Below are 14,576 nucleotides of genomic sequence, written 5' to 3'. Positions count from 1 at the left end.
AGAAACCATTGATTTCTCTCAGAGATTAATTGGAAATGATCAATCTCTACATTAGAAGTGTGGCAGTAGCACATTTATCAGATGCTAATTGTCATAGTGGACCAAGAATACACTTTTGGCTTAGAAATATGGTAGCCCTAAGGGAAAGTAGCTTGAATAATTACAATAATTAATGTGTATACAACTGTCTCTTGAAGCTTCATTACTCTTAATATTGGGGTAAAGGTTTGAGTTCAAAAGAGCTTGCAGTGTTTTAAAGTCTTATTGTGGTTTTATCCTTTTATATCATGAATGACCAGGACTTAAATCTTAGGAACTTTTTAGATGCAGTAATTCAGAAGTATAAGCATAGGGGTATAAAATGTGAATAATCAGTTTATATTTTATATTTATACATATAATACAAATAGCATTATCACATTCTGAATGAAGTCTATAATAATCTCAATGTCAGGCATATATTTGATATTTGGGTTTTACACATCAATATTTAAAATAAATTTATTTTAGAGACAAATTTGTTTATCACTACAAAAATGTTCCTCACTTTTTATATATATCCTTTCAGTTTGATATTTGTGTTGCAAAATTTTACTCATTTATTTATTCAGTAAGCTACTAATATGTCAGACTATGATTTAATGCACTAAAATGATACAAACCAATTTATTTAACGTATATATTTTTATGTTATGAACCAAATTTAATATTTCTTAAAAAATACATCTGGAAAGCAATATGTGAGGTATAGAGATATATGTGTAGATCGATATTGGATATTTTATCCTCCTTAATTGTTCAAAGCTCTGTGGGATAGCTGTTGAAATAATCATTATTATACCAAGCATCTGACATATTATCAATACTTATTTGGTAAGATATTCTGCTTGAGGCTATGCATGTATTTATGAGCATTGACGATGTGCCAAAATGGAATAAGAATATAGCATACTGTTAGCTTTCACTGAATAGAGAAGCACCATGGACAAGAATGGATAAATGTTCTTTGCTAATCTCAAACACTTTAGGTACCTTTAAAAATGTTAACTGAATTTGAATCCACAATGAATGTTAAGATCAGATTTCAAATAATCTATCACTAATAAATTGACTACTAAAATGCAGATAGGAAAAAAATGCAGATTATAAATTATAGTTTTTTCTAGAGATAAAAGAGACTTCAAAATTTTGTAATAAATATTCTTGGCAGAAAGAGAGTATGTTTTCTTATCTTGTATTTAAAAAAAATCATACTGACAATCTTTGATGAGCTTCAAAAATATTCAGTAATCTATGTAAACATTAATAGCCAAGAGTGGGATGAGGTTGGAGGTACACATTCTCTGGTTTGTTTTTCCAATAATTGCAAAAACATGTGTTCCTGACACTGCTGGTTGGAAATTGCTGTTGGAAACATAAAATAAATTACAAGTGACTAACAAGAGCTATTTACAGAAGATACACGATCTAGTTCACTAGTCAGCAGGCATATGGAATTACTATAGTAACCAAAACTAATGGAGAGCAGGCGCCATTTTCTAATTATAGCTAGAAGCACTGGACCTTGTGCACTGTACCAGTAAATTGGTCCCAGTAGATTCAAAATGATTTCACTGTTTGTCATTACAGATGCTAGCAAAGGCAGGATATTTGAAGAATATGGTTTCTGCAATTTGTTAAAGGTATTATACCCATTTTATAGTCTAGTTCTGTGAATGGACTATTACTTACTATTACAATATTACAATTAAAAGGCATTTATAATTCCATTTAACAGTTAAAGAAGTTTAAAAAACAATGATTTTTTTTATCATGGGGGAATTAAAGTATAAATGAGGAGACAAAGGTGGGAAATAAATAAAAAACCTTGTTAAATGGCTTTCTTTTATGATTAATTTTTATAATACAGCACTATCTCTGGACAACCTTGAATAAATTCTTTCATAGCTCTAAGCTTTCATGTTCTTATTTGCAGAATTTGGATGAGAATAATAACTATATCTTTCTTTAGTAAAACAATTAAGACCATGAATATTCAAGAACTTTTAGTAATTCTTTTAGAATAGGTTTACTGGTGTCACATTCTCCTAATTTTCCTTCATCTGAGAATGTCTTGATTTCATTCCTGAAGGATAATTTAGCCAAATATAGAATTTGGGCTGACATATCTTTTCTTTCTGCATTTGAGAATGTGCCATTTCCCTCTGGCATTCATGGTTTATGATGACAAATCTGTCATTTGAATGTTTTTTTCCCCTATAGGCAAAATGTCATTTCTCTCTTTCTGGTTTAAGATTTTTTTCTCTGTCTACAGTTTCCAGAAGTTTAATTATGATGTATCTTGGTGTAGATTTCTTTGGGTTTATCCCTCTTGGGAACTGATCAGCTTCTTGAATCTATAGACTTACGTCTTCTGCCAAATTTGGAGAATTTTCAGCCATTACTTCTTAGAATATTTTTCAGCCCTCTCTCCTTCTCCTCTATTTCTTAGAGTCCCATGACATGTTAAATATTTTGTTTTAGTCCAACAAGTCACTGAGTTTCTGTCATACTTTTTCCCCAGTCTATTTTCTCTCTTTTGTTTATGTTGGGTAATTTCTACTGTCCTATCTTTGAGTTCATTGATTTTTGCCTCTGTCCTCTCCATTCTATTGTTGTGTCTTTCCACTGAATTTTCATTTCCGTTATTATATTTTTCAATTCTAAAATTTTCACTTCGTTTTTCTTTATGTCTTTTATTTCTTTACTGAAACTTTGTATTTCTTTTTTCATTTGTTTCAAGTGTATAATTGCTCATTAAATCATTTATATGACAGTTGCTTTAAAATCCTTGTCAGATAATTCCAACATCTGTGTCATTTCTGTGTTAGTATCTGTTGATTGTCTTTTCTCATTCTCCAAGAAAAATTTTTGATGGGATGATTTTATTTTATTTTTTTCAAAAGTGAGAAGAAAAACCTAGCTTCTTGAAGATTTAGTGCCATAGTAGAAAGTAGTATTTCCAAGGTTAAGACCAAGGGCTTTCAGCATAGGGTCCACCAAACTTTAGAGGCTCAAAGAATGGCCCTGAGTTATCTTTGAGATCCTGAAATTATATGCCAAATTTGGTGTCCACATGTTCACTTTTATGGAGAATATCATCAGATTCTCAGATGGGTAAATGATACCAAAAGTTTTTAAACTCATGCTGCCCTAGGCAGTACCAGGATGTATAAAACAAATTTCTGTATCAAAATCAACTTAATCCTGGACATAATCAGTAATTATAATAAAATAGCTAATACTCTTTAATTATTCCTTTTGCATATACTAATGCATTCAATCTTCATAACAACTCTCTGAGGTGGGATACTATTATTTTCCTACTTTTGAAATAAGAGTTTCTATGGAAATTATAAAGCTTTTTTTTTTCTTGAGTAAATGCCCTGGTAGTGTAGCCTTTAAAATTTCACATTACACCATAATATATTTAGAATTATAGTTTTAGTTTCCCACTGAACTTAGCTTTCAAATCCTAGTTTCTGCTGATGTCAGAAATTTTGATTTTGCCAGTTTAAGATAATAAAATTTTGTGTGATTTAAATCTCAGTCTTCTTTGGATAAATATTCCCCCTTCTGTCCCTGTATTCTGTAGGTGATCTCAGCTCAGGAGGGCCTTTTATGTCATTCTGGCATCCTTCAAAGAAGAGCTTCTGACCTGTGAGCACGCCTCTACTGATGTAGCTTTTCTGTTCTTTCCACATGGGTAGTGGTTAGATAACTTCATGGTCACTATTTGATGACTACGTCCACACCTCAGCTGCCTCTGGAAGTACTTATGTCATGAAAAATAGTCATATCTTCCATCCAGACTGCAGTTTGGGCTTTCCATTTCCCAGCTGATACTAGTGGTCCCTCATGAACCTGCCACCTCATTAGGTTTAAGTACAGGCTTTCAATTCTCAGGCATGCAAATAATTTTCACACCTGGTCAATGTCCTGTGGAAGTTAAGTGAAACTCAAGGGGGAGAGAGATGAACAACCTGAAGTCCTTATTCTTTTGGGACCTGCCATACATATATGATCGCATGGGTGCACTCTGCATGACTGTCTCAACTCTGTCTCCAGAGTTCAAGATGGGAGGTGCTGCAAAAGTTCACAAGTTCCTTCAGCTTTTGTTTAGCCAAATCTATTGAGAGCTTCCCATGATTTTTCTACTGTTTTGACTGCTTGGGAGTGTGGAGGGGGAGGTAAAGTTGGGAGCAAATTTCCACACTCTTCCACACTCACATCTAAATTCCCTTACTCTGTCTTCCAAATCCTCTCCAAATTCCTATGCCTATCCCAGAAAATAATTTTAATCTCTTTTCTATGGAAAGACTTGTCTACGTTCATTCCATAACCTTCCTTCATTATGTAGCTCATTGCATAATCCTATGGTCTGAGTCCTCCAGACATGCACTCTTAATATGCAGGTTATCAGAATTCAAAAACAGACAAAAACCCACAATAATAGTTTTGAAAAATATGTTTTGGATCCTATTTGATATCATTGTTCGAAGTTGTATCCTCCCTTTCCCCAAGGAAACAGGCATTTCTTGCTCACTGGTGGATAATGTAAATGAGGTCACAAGGAGTATTGGCTATCAAAATATTATAGTGTCATAGTAGGATAGAGTTAGGTTAAAAATAAATAAATAAAGAGGTTTTAGAGTGTATCTTTTAAGAACAAAAAAAACCCATATAGATTTACCTTTATTTTTGACGGCAAGGGGAAGAGAAGGGAAAGAAAGTATAGTTATTCTTGGAATTGATATTAAAAATGAACATTCTTCATAACTTCTTGTGTCTCATACATTCACCAAATACTTCTTTCTTAAAAGAGTGACAATACTTCTATGGAAATAGCAGTTTCTAGTTAAATGAACAAAGCATTTAGTAATGAGTAGGGAGTTCTGGGACCCGCAGGGAGAGAGATTCACATTTACTGAGCTTCTATTCTTTGCCAGATACTTTGTTAGGATTTTTACTTACATTATTTTATTTAATCACCACCATAACCCTGCAAAATAAATAGCATTGTTATTTGTTAATTTTATAAATAAGGAAATGGAAGTTCAAGTAGGTTAAATCAATTTTCCAAGTTCATTAAATTAGTAAGTGAGAGAGTATTATAACTCCATTCTTTCCAAATTTAGTTTTTTTCTCTGCTACACTGATTTACAACACTTGGACCAATCATCCAGAGTTCATAGAAGAACATTTATAGAGTCTTTGAATTTATATTTACTTATATATATTTCTAATTAATGGATTCTAATAATAAGACTCCTTAATGAACGCAAGCAGAAAGTCTAGACCGAGATGCCTGTATTAAGCAGGAATAAGATGAAAAGAAATGGTTTGGACAATATACAAAGACACAACAACAAAAAGAAAAAAGAAGAAAAAAAGAGAGAGAAACAAAGAAAGGGGGAAGAAAGAAAGAAAGAAAAAGAAAGAAAGAAAGAAGGAAAAAAGAAGGAAGGAAAAGAGAAAGGCATGTAATAAGCAAGGGCAGAATTATTCTTGAAGAAAACTCAAGGAAAAAGGGAAATCTTCCAGTGATTCTTTTTTTTTTTTTTAATTTCTTATTTTAATCGAAAAATACTAATTTAGAGTATGTTACCAATTTTTTTTTTAACATCTTTACTGAAGTATAATTGCTTTACAATGGTGTGTTAGTTTCTGCTTTAAAACAAAGTGAATCAGTTATACATATACATATGTTCCCATATCTCTTCCCTCTTGCATCTCCCTCCCTCCCACCCTTCCTATCCCACCCCTCTAGGTGGTCACAAAGCACCGAGCTGATCTCCCTGTGCTATGCGGCTGCTTCCCACTAGCTATCTATTTTACATTTGGTAGTGTGTATATGTCCATGACACTCTCTCACCCTGTCACATCTCACCCCTCCCCCTCCCCATATCCTCAAGTCCATTCTTTAGTATGTCCGTGTCTTTATTCCCATCTTGCCACTAGGTTCTTCATGTCCTTTTTTTTTTTTTTCCCTTGGATTCTGTATATATGTGTTAGCATACTGTATTTGTTTTTCTCTTTCTGACTTACTTCACTCTGTATGACAGACTCTAACTCCATCCACCTCATTACAAATACCTCCATTTCATTTCTTTTTATGGCTGAGTAATATTCCATTGTATATATGTGCCACATCTTCTTTATCCATTCATCCGATGATGGACACTTTGGTTGCTTCCATGTCCTGGCTATTGTAAATAGAGCTGCAATGAACATTTTGGTACATGACTCTTTTTGACCTATGGTTTTCTCAGGGTATATGCCCAGGAGTGGGATTGCTGGGTCGTATGGTAGTTCTATTTTTAGTTTTTTAAGGAACCTCCATACTGTTCTCCATAGTGGCTGTATCAATTTACATTCCCACCAACAGTGCAAGAGGGTTCCCTTTTCTCCACACCCTCTCCAGCATTTATTGTTTCTAGATTTTTTGATGATGGCCATTCTGACCAGTGTGAGATGATACCTCATTGTAGTTTTGATTTGCATTTCTCTAATGATTAAGGATGTTGAGCATTCTTTCATGTGTCTGTTGGCCATCTGTATATCTTCTTTGGAGAACTGTCTGTTTAGGTCTTCTGCCCATTTTTGGATTGGGTTGTTTGTTTTTTTGTTATTGAGCTGCATGAGCTGCTTGTAAATCTTGGAGACTAATCCTTTGTCAGTTGCTTCATTTGCAAATATTTTCTCCCATTCTGAGGGTTGTCTTTTGGTCTTGTTTATGGTTTCCTTTGCTGTGCAAAAGCTTTTAAGTTTCATTAGGTCTCATTTGTTTATTTGTGTTTTTATTTCCATTTCTCTAGGAGCTGGGTCAAAAAGGATCTTGCTGCGATTTATGTCATAGACTGTTCTGCCTATGTTTTCCTCTAGGAGTTTGATAGTGTCTGGCTTAACATTTAGGTCTTTAATCCATTTTGAGTTTATTTTTGTGTATGGTGTCAGGGAGTGTTCTAGTTTCATACTTTTACATGTATCTGTCCAATTTTCCCAGCACCACTTATTGAAGAGACTGTCTTTTCTCCACTGTATATGCTTGCCTCCTTTATCAAAGATAAGGTGACCATATGTGCCAGTGATTCTTCATGCTACTGAAAAACATAATGAGCTGATGAATTCAAAGAAAACAGAGCTCAAAGACAAAAGATGGAAATGAAGAGAGATGCAAAACTAAAGAAATAATTTGTGAGCCAAATAAATCTACTATTATAGATGTAACAGTAGATTACTATTAATAAGAAAGTTCTAATAAAGAAAATTTTAATTTACTGACATAGAGAAATGTTTGAGATGTGAGATAAAAATATTAATGAAATAAGAGAGAAGATAAATGTGGAGGATAAGGATGGTTTAATAGAAGGGTATTTGATGTCCTTGGACTATCAAATTATTTTGGGATCTCCCCAAAATAAAACAAATAAAAATATGTCAATATCACCAGCATCCAATTGATTTGGTAACCACTGTCAAGGTGACTAGACACATTAATTTTTATACTCATCAGCAGTGATTTGATTAATTTAAAATGTGGATCTGTAGACCCTATGGAACTGATTTATGTCTACTTTGAGAGCAGTTGCACAGCAATCAGAGGCATTTTCTCCCTGGACTATTAATATGTATTATAACAGCAGAAGGCACAAAGATGAGAAAAGCCAAAAAAAAAAAAAAAAAAAAAAAAAGAAAAAAAAGACAACTGGATGAATGATAAAAACAAAATCTACATATGTTGTTATTAACAATTATATATCATTGACAACCAAACTTTCTTTTATATATATACACACACACAAATACACATCTATTTATTTATTTATTTTGCTAGAAGTTGTTTTTCTTTTTAAAAGTTTAGAAGGAAAGGCATACTTTTTAATAATTAGACCTATAATTGAAAATGATTTGTCTGTGACTTTGAGATGGAGGTACCAAACCAAGTTCCTTTCAAACATTCTTCTGAGTCAGGAAAGACTGATAGAAAGTAGAAATGACTGTGGCCTTTCTGCAACTGGAAGTTGTACACTATTGGCTTGTCTTTGAAGATTACATATTGGTTAACATTGTCTATTAGTCATCAAATAAATCTCTACATTTCTTGGTGTCCAAATTATGGTTAAATACATAAAAATACACAGTGTTAAGATTAGAAGAAATAAAACTGTAACAATTACTGAAATGTCTTGTTTTGCATTAAATTAAATACATAGAAATCTGTTTGTTATACTTAAATATTATATTTAGAAACTCTGATGTGAACAAAAATATCTGATTTACAATAGCTTCTTGGAGATATAATTATACATAGTGAATAATTTAAACAATAACAGTTGCAGAATAACTTTCAAGAAATGGTCACTCATAACACTTTGAAGATAGGATATTATTTGAGTGTTTGTCCCCATAACCATTTCTTCAGGTTGTTCCAAAGGAGATATACAGCTAAGCTTTAACTGAGTCCAGAAATTGCTAAGGGGGAATTTGTTTTAAAAAATCTTTGGCAATACTGCCATTCATGCAATTCATAGCCAGTCATCATCCTTTTTGGGTTTCTTTGTTTCTAATTTTTTATTTGGCTGCACCTCACGGCTTTTGGGGTCTTAGTTCCCCGATCAGGGATCAAACCCATACCCCCCTAACAACTGGACCACCTGGGAATTCCCTTGTTTTTAATTTTGATCCCATACCATGTCAGAGAGAAACTAACAGCTAAAATGGGTGACTTCAAGTTGACCAAGACTCTCCCTTCGACTAAACTTTAGTTAAGTTACTTTGAACCCTCTTGTCAACCAACCCTCAATCTTGGCCCCTGTCCAGTCCTGTCTTTGGCCTGCTCATCCCAGTCTTAGCAAATAATCCTGCTAAGTCATCTCCCCACCCTTGCTATTTGATCACGCTTGATATCTGATCAAGTTCTTCATCCCCCACTTTTGATGTCTAAGTCCTTGGCTTGCCTATAGCAAGAATCTTGTAAGGCCAGTTTAGCAAGAATCCCCTTGTCTTTGATGGCTTCTCTTTGTAATTATCCATTCACTTCCCCCTCACTCTTCTAACTGGCTATGAATCCCCAGCTGTCTTTGCTGTATTCAAAGTTGAATCTGCTCTCTCTCTCCAGTGCAATATCCCTATTGTGATAGCCTTGAATAAAGTGTTCCTTAAAACTTTAACAAATATCAGAATAAGTTTTTCTTTGAGTCATAACATCAAGATAAAACTTAAAGAAGTAACTTTCCAGGGTGTTCTATATAATCTGAGCACAGGTGGAAGAATACAGAAAACAAGTATTATGCTATCTACTTTAAATTCCATAACCAGCCACTGAACAAATGATTTGGTGAGCACTTGCAAAAGGACAAAGTAACCAGTGGCAGCCAACAAAGATTCACTAAGAACAAGTCATGAAAAAAAGATTATCTCATTTATGTGAGGTTTACTAGGCTAATATTCTTGGCAATGCCATTGACAAAACTTATGATTTGGGCAAGATACTTGACAAAATATTTCATAGTATTTTTGTGTGTCAGATGGCGGAATATGAGCTGGGTGATTGTTGCTTCGGCTGTTGATTGTATGAAGTAGACCTCCCTCCACGACCTACTCTCTGCACACTAGATTAACTCTGCTATAGGTCTGTTTTACTTTAATAATAGCACTTATCAGCCCACCAGAGCAACAGTCAGCTCTACCCACCACCAGTCCCTCCAATCAAGCCTCTTTGATAGCCTCATCCACCAGAGGGCAGACAGCAGAAGCAAGAAGAACTACAATCCTGCAGCCTGTGGAACAAAAACCACATTCACAGAAAGATAGACAACATGAAAAGGCAGAGGGCTATGTACCAGATGAAGGAACAAGATAAAACCCCAGAAAAACAACTAAATGAAGTGGAGATAGGCAACCTTCCAGAAAAAGAATTCAGAATAATGATAGTGAAGATGATTCAGGACCTCGGAAAAAGAATGGAGACAAAGATCGAGAAGATGCAGGAAATGTTTAACAAAGACCTAGAAGAATTAAAGAACAAACAAACAGAGATGAACAATACAATAATTGAAATGAAAAATACACTAGAAGCAATCAATAGCAGAATAACTGAGGCAGAAGAACGGATAAGTGACCTGGAAGACAGAGTGGTGGAATTCACTGCTGCTGAACAGAATAAAGAAAAAAAGAAAGAAAAGAAATGAAGACAGCCTAAGAGACCTCTGGGACAACATTAAACACAACAACATTCACATTATAGTGGTCCCAGAAGGAGAAGAGAAAGAGAAAGGACCAGAGAAAATATTTGAAGAGATTAGAGTCGAAAACTTCCCTAACATGGCAAAGGAAATAGCCACCCAAGTCCAGGAAGCACAGAGAGTCCCATACAGGATAAACCCAAGGAGAAACACGTCGAGACACATAGTATTCAAATTGGAAAAAATTAAAGATAAAGAAAAATTATTGAAAGCAGCAAAGGAAAAACAATAAATAACATACAAGGGGCTTCCCTGGTGGCACAGTGGTTGAGAATCTGCCTGCCAATGCAGGGGACACGGGTTCGAGCCCTGGTCTGGGGGGATCCCACATGCCGCGGAGCGACTAGGCCCGAGAGCCACAATTGCTGAGCCTGCGCATCTGGAGCCTGTGCTCCGCAACAAGAGAGGCCGTGATGGTGAGAGGCCCGCGCACCGCGATGAAGAGTGGCCCCCGCTTGCCGCAACTGGAGAAAAGCCGTCGCACAGAAACGAAGACCCAACACAGCCATAAATAAATAAATAAATAAAATTAAAAAAATAAATAAATAACATACAAGGGAACTCCCATAAAGTTAACAGCTGATTTCTCAGCAGAATCTCTACAAGCCAGAAGGGAGTGGCATGATATACTTAAAGTGATGAAAGGGAAGAACCTACAACTAAGATTACTCTGTCTGGCAAGGATCTCATTCAGATTCGATGGAGAAATCAAAAGCTTTACAGACAAGCAAAAGCTAAGAGAATTCAGCACCATCAAACCAGCTCTACAACAAATGCTAAAGGAACTTCTCTAAGTGGGAAACACAAGAGAAGAAAAGGACCTACAAAAACAAATCCAAATCAGTTAAGAAAATGGTCATAGGAACATACATATCAATGATTACCTTAAACGTGAATGGATTAAATGCTCCAACCAAAAGACACAGGTTTGCTGAATGGATACAAAAACAAGACCCATATATATGCTGTCTACAAGAGACTCACTTCAGACCTAGGGACACGTACAGACTGAAAGTGAGGGGATGGAAAAAGATATTCCATGTAAATGGAAATCAAAAGAAAGCTGGAGTAGCTATACTCATATCAGATAAAATAGACTTTAAAATAAAGAATGTTACAAGAGACAAGGAAGGACACTACATAATGATGAAACAATAGACCAGATAGATTTAATTGATATTTATAGGACATTCCATCCAAAATCAGCAGATTACACTTTCTTCTCAAGTGCGCACGGAACATTCTCCAGGATAGATTACATCTTGGGTCACAAATCAAGCCTCAGTAAACTTAAGAAAATTGAAATCATATCAAGCATCTGTTCTGGCCACAACGCTAGGAGATTAGAAATCAATTACAGGGGAAAAAACGTAAAAAACACAAACACATGGAGGCTAAACAATACGTTACTAAATAACCAAGAGATCACTGAAGAAATCAAAGAGGAAATCAAAAAATACCTAGAGACAAATGAAAATGAAAACACGACGATCCAAAATCTATGGGAGGCAGCAAAAGCAGTTCTAAGAGGGAAGTTTATAGCAATACAATCCTACCCCAAGAAACAAGAAAAATCTCAAGTAAACAATTTAACCTTACACCTAAAGGAACTAGAGAAAGAAGAACAAACAAAACCCAAAGTTAGCAGAAGGAAAGAAATCATAAAGATCATAGCGGAAATAAATGAAATAGAAACAAAGAAAACAATAGCAAAGATCAATAAAACTAAAAGCTGGTTCTTTGAGATGATAAACAAAATTGATAAACCATTAGCCAGAATCATCAAGAAAAAGAGGGAGAGGACTCAAATCAATAAAATTAGAAATGAAAAAGGAGAAGTTACAACAGAAACCATAGAAATACAAAGCATCCTAAGAGACTACTACAAGCAACTCTATGCCAATAAAATGGACAACCTGGAAGAAATGGACAAATTCTTAGAAAGGTATAACCTTCCAAGACTGAACCAGGAGGAAACAGAAAATATGAACAGACCAATCACAAGGAATGAAATTGAAACTGTGATTAAAAATCTTCCAACAAACAAAAGTCCAGGACCAGATGGCTTCACAGGTTAATTCTATCAAACATTTAGAGAAGAGCTAACACCCATCCTTCTCAAACTCTTCTAAAAACCGGAAGAGAAAGGAACATTCCCAGACTTATTCTATGAGGCCACCATCACCCTGATACCAAAACCAGACAAAGATACTATAAAAAAAAGAATATTACGGACCAATATCACAGATGAATATAGATGCAAAAAGTCTCAACAAAATACTAGCAAACAGAATCCAACAACACATTAAAAGGAACATACACCATGATCAAGTGGGATTTATCCCAGGGATGCAAGGATTCTTCAATATACGCAAATCAATCAATGTGATACAGCATATTAACAAACTGAAGAATAAAAACCATATGATCATCTCAATAGATGCAGATAAAGCTTCTGACAAAATTCAACACCCATTTATGTTAAAAACTCTCCATAAAGTGGGCATAGAGGGAACCTACTTCAACATAATAAAGGCCATATATGACAAACCCACAGCAAACATCATTCTCAATGGTGAAAAACTGAAAGCATTTCCTCTAAGATCAGGAACGAGACAAGGATGTCCACTCTCACCACTATTATTCAACATAGTTTTGGAAGTCCTAGCCACGGCAATCAGAGAAGAAAAAGAAATAAAAGGAATACAAATTGGAAAAGAAGAAGTAAAACTGTCACTGTTTGCAGATGACATGATACTATACATAGAGAGTCCTAAAAATGCCACCAGAAAAATACTAGAGCTAATCAATGAATTTGGTAAAGTTGCAGGATAGAAAATTAATGCACAGGAATCTCTTGCATTCCTATACACTAATGATGAAAAATCTGAAAGAGAAATTAAGGAAACACTCCCATTTACCATTGCAACAAAAAGAATAAAATACCTAGGAATAAATCTACGTAAGGAGACAGAAGACCTGTATGCAGAAAACTACAAGACACTGATGAAATAAATTAAAGATGATACCAACAGATGGAGAGATATACCATGTTCTTGGATTGGAAGAATCAATATTGTGAAAATGACTATACTACCCAAAGCAATCTACAGATTCAATGCAATCCCTATCAAATTACCAATGGCATTTTTTATGCAACTAGAACAAAAAATCTTGAAATTTGTATGGAGACACAAAAGACCCCTAATAGCCAAAGCAGTCTTGAGGGAAAAAAACGGAGCTGGAGGAACCAGACTCCCTGACTTCAGACTATACTACAAAGCTATGGTAATCAAGACAATATGGTACTGGCACAAGAACAGAAACATAGATCAATGGAACAAGATAGAAAGCCCAGAGATAAACCCATGCACCTATGGTTAACTAATCTATGACAAAGAAGACAAAGATATACAATGGAGAAAAGACAGTCTCTTCAATAAGTGGTGCTGGGAAAACTGGACAGCTACATGTAAAAGAATGAAATTAGAACACTCCCTAACACCATACACAAAAATAAACTCAAAATGGATTCGAGACCTAAATGTAAGACCGGACACGATAAAACTCTTAGAGGAAAACATAGGAAGAACACTCTGTGACATAAATCACAGCAAGATCTTTTTTGATCCACTTCCTAGAGTAATGGAAATAAAAACAAAAATAAACAAATGAGACCTAATGAAACTTCAAAGCTTTTGCAAAGCAAAGGAAACCATAAACAAGACGAAAAGACAACCCTCAAAATGGGAGAAAATATTTACAAACGAATCAAAGGACAAAGGATTAATCTCCAAAATATATAAACAGCTCATGCAGCTCAATATTAAAGAAACAAACAACCCAATCCAAAAGTGGGCAGAAGACCTAAATAGACACTTCTCCAAAGAAGACATACAGATGGCCACGAAGCACATGAAAAGCTGCTCAACATCACTAATTATTAGAGAAATGCAAATCAAAACTACAGTGAGGTATCACCTCACACCAGTTAGAATGGGCATCTTCAGAAAATCTACAAACAACAAATGCTGGAGAGGGTGTGGAGTAAAGGGAACCCTCTTGCACTGTTGGTGGGAATGTAAATTGATACAGCCTCTATGGAGAACAGTATAGAGGTTCCTTAAAAAACTAAAAATAGAATTATCCTATGACCCAGCAATCCCACTACTGAGTGTATACCCAGAGAAAACCATAATTCAAAAAGACACCTGCACCCCAATGTTCATTGCAGCATTATTTACAATAGCCACGTCATGGAGGCAACCTAAATGCCCATCGACAGAGGAG

This window comes from Balaenoptera physalus, assembly GCF_965194825.1.
Source record: "Balaenoptera physalus genome assembly, chromosome: 10".
Taxonomy (NCBI): domain Eukaryota; kingdom Metazoa; phylum Chordata; class Mammalia; order Artiodactyla; family Balaenopteridae; genus Balaenoptera; species Balaenoptera physalus.
Note: the sequence above shows the minus strand (reverse complement) of the source record.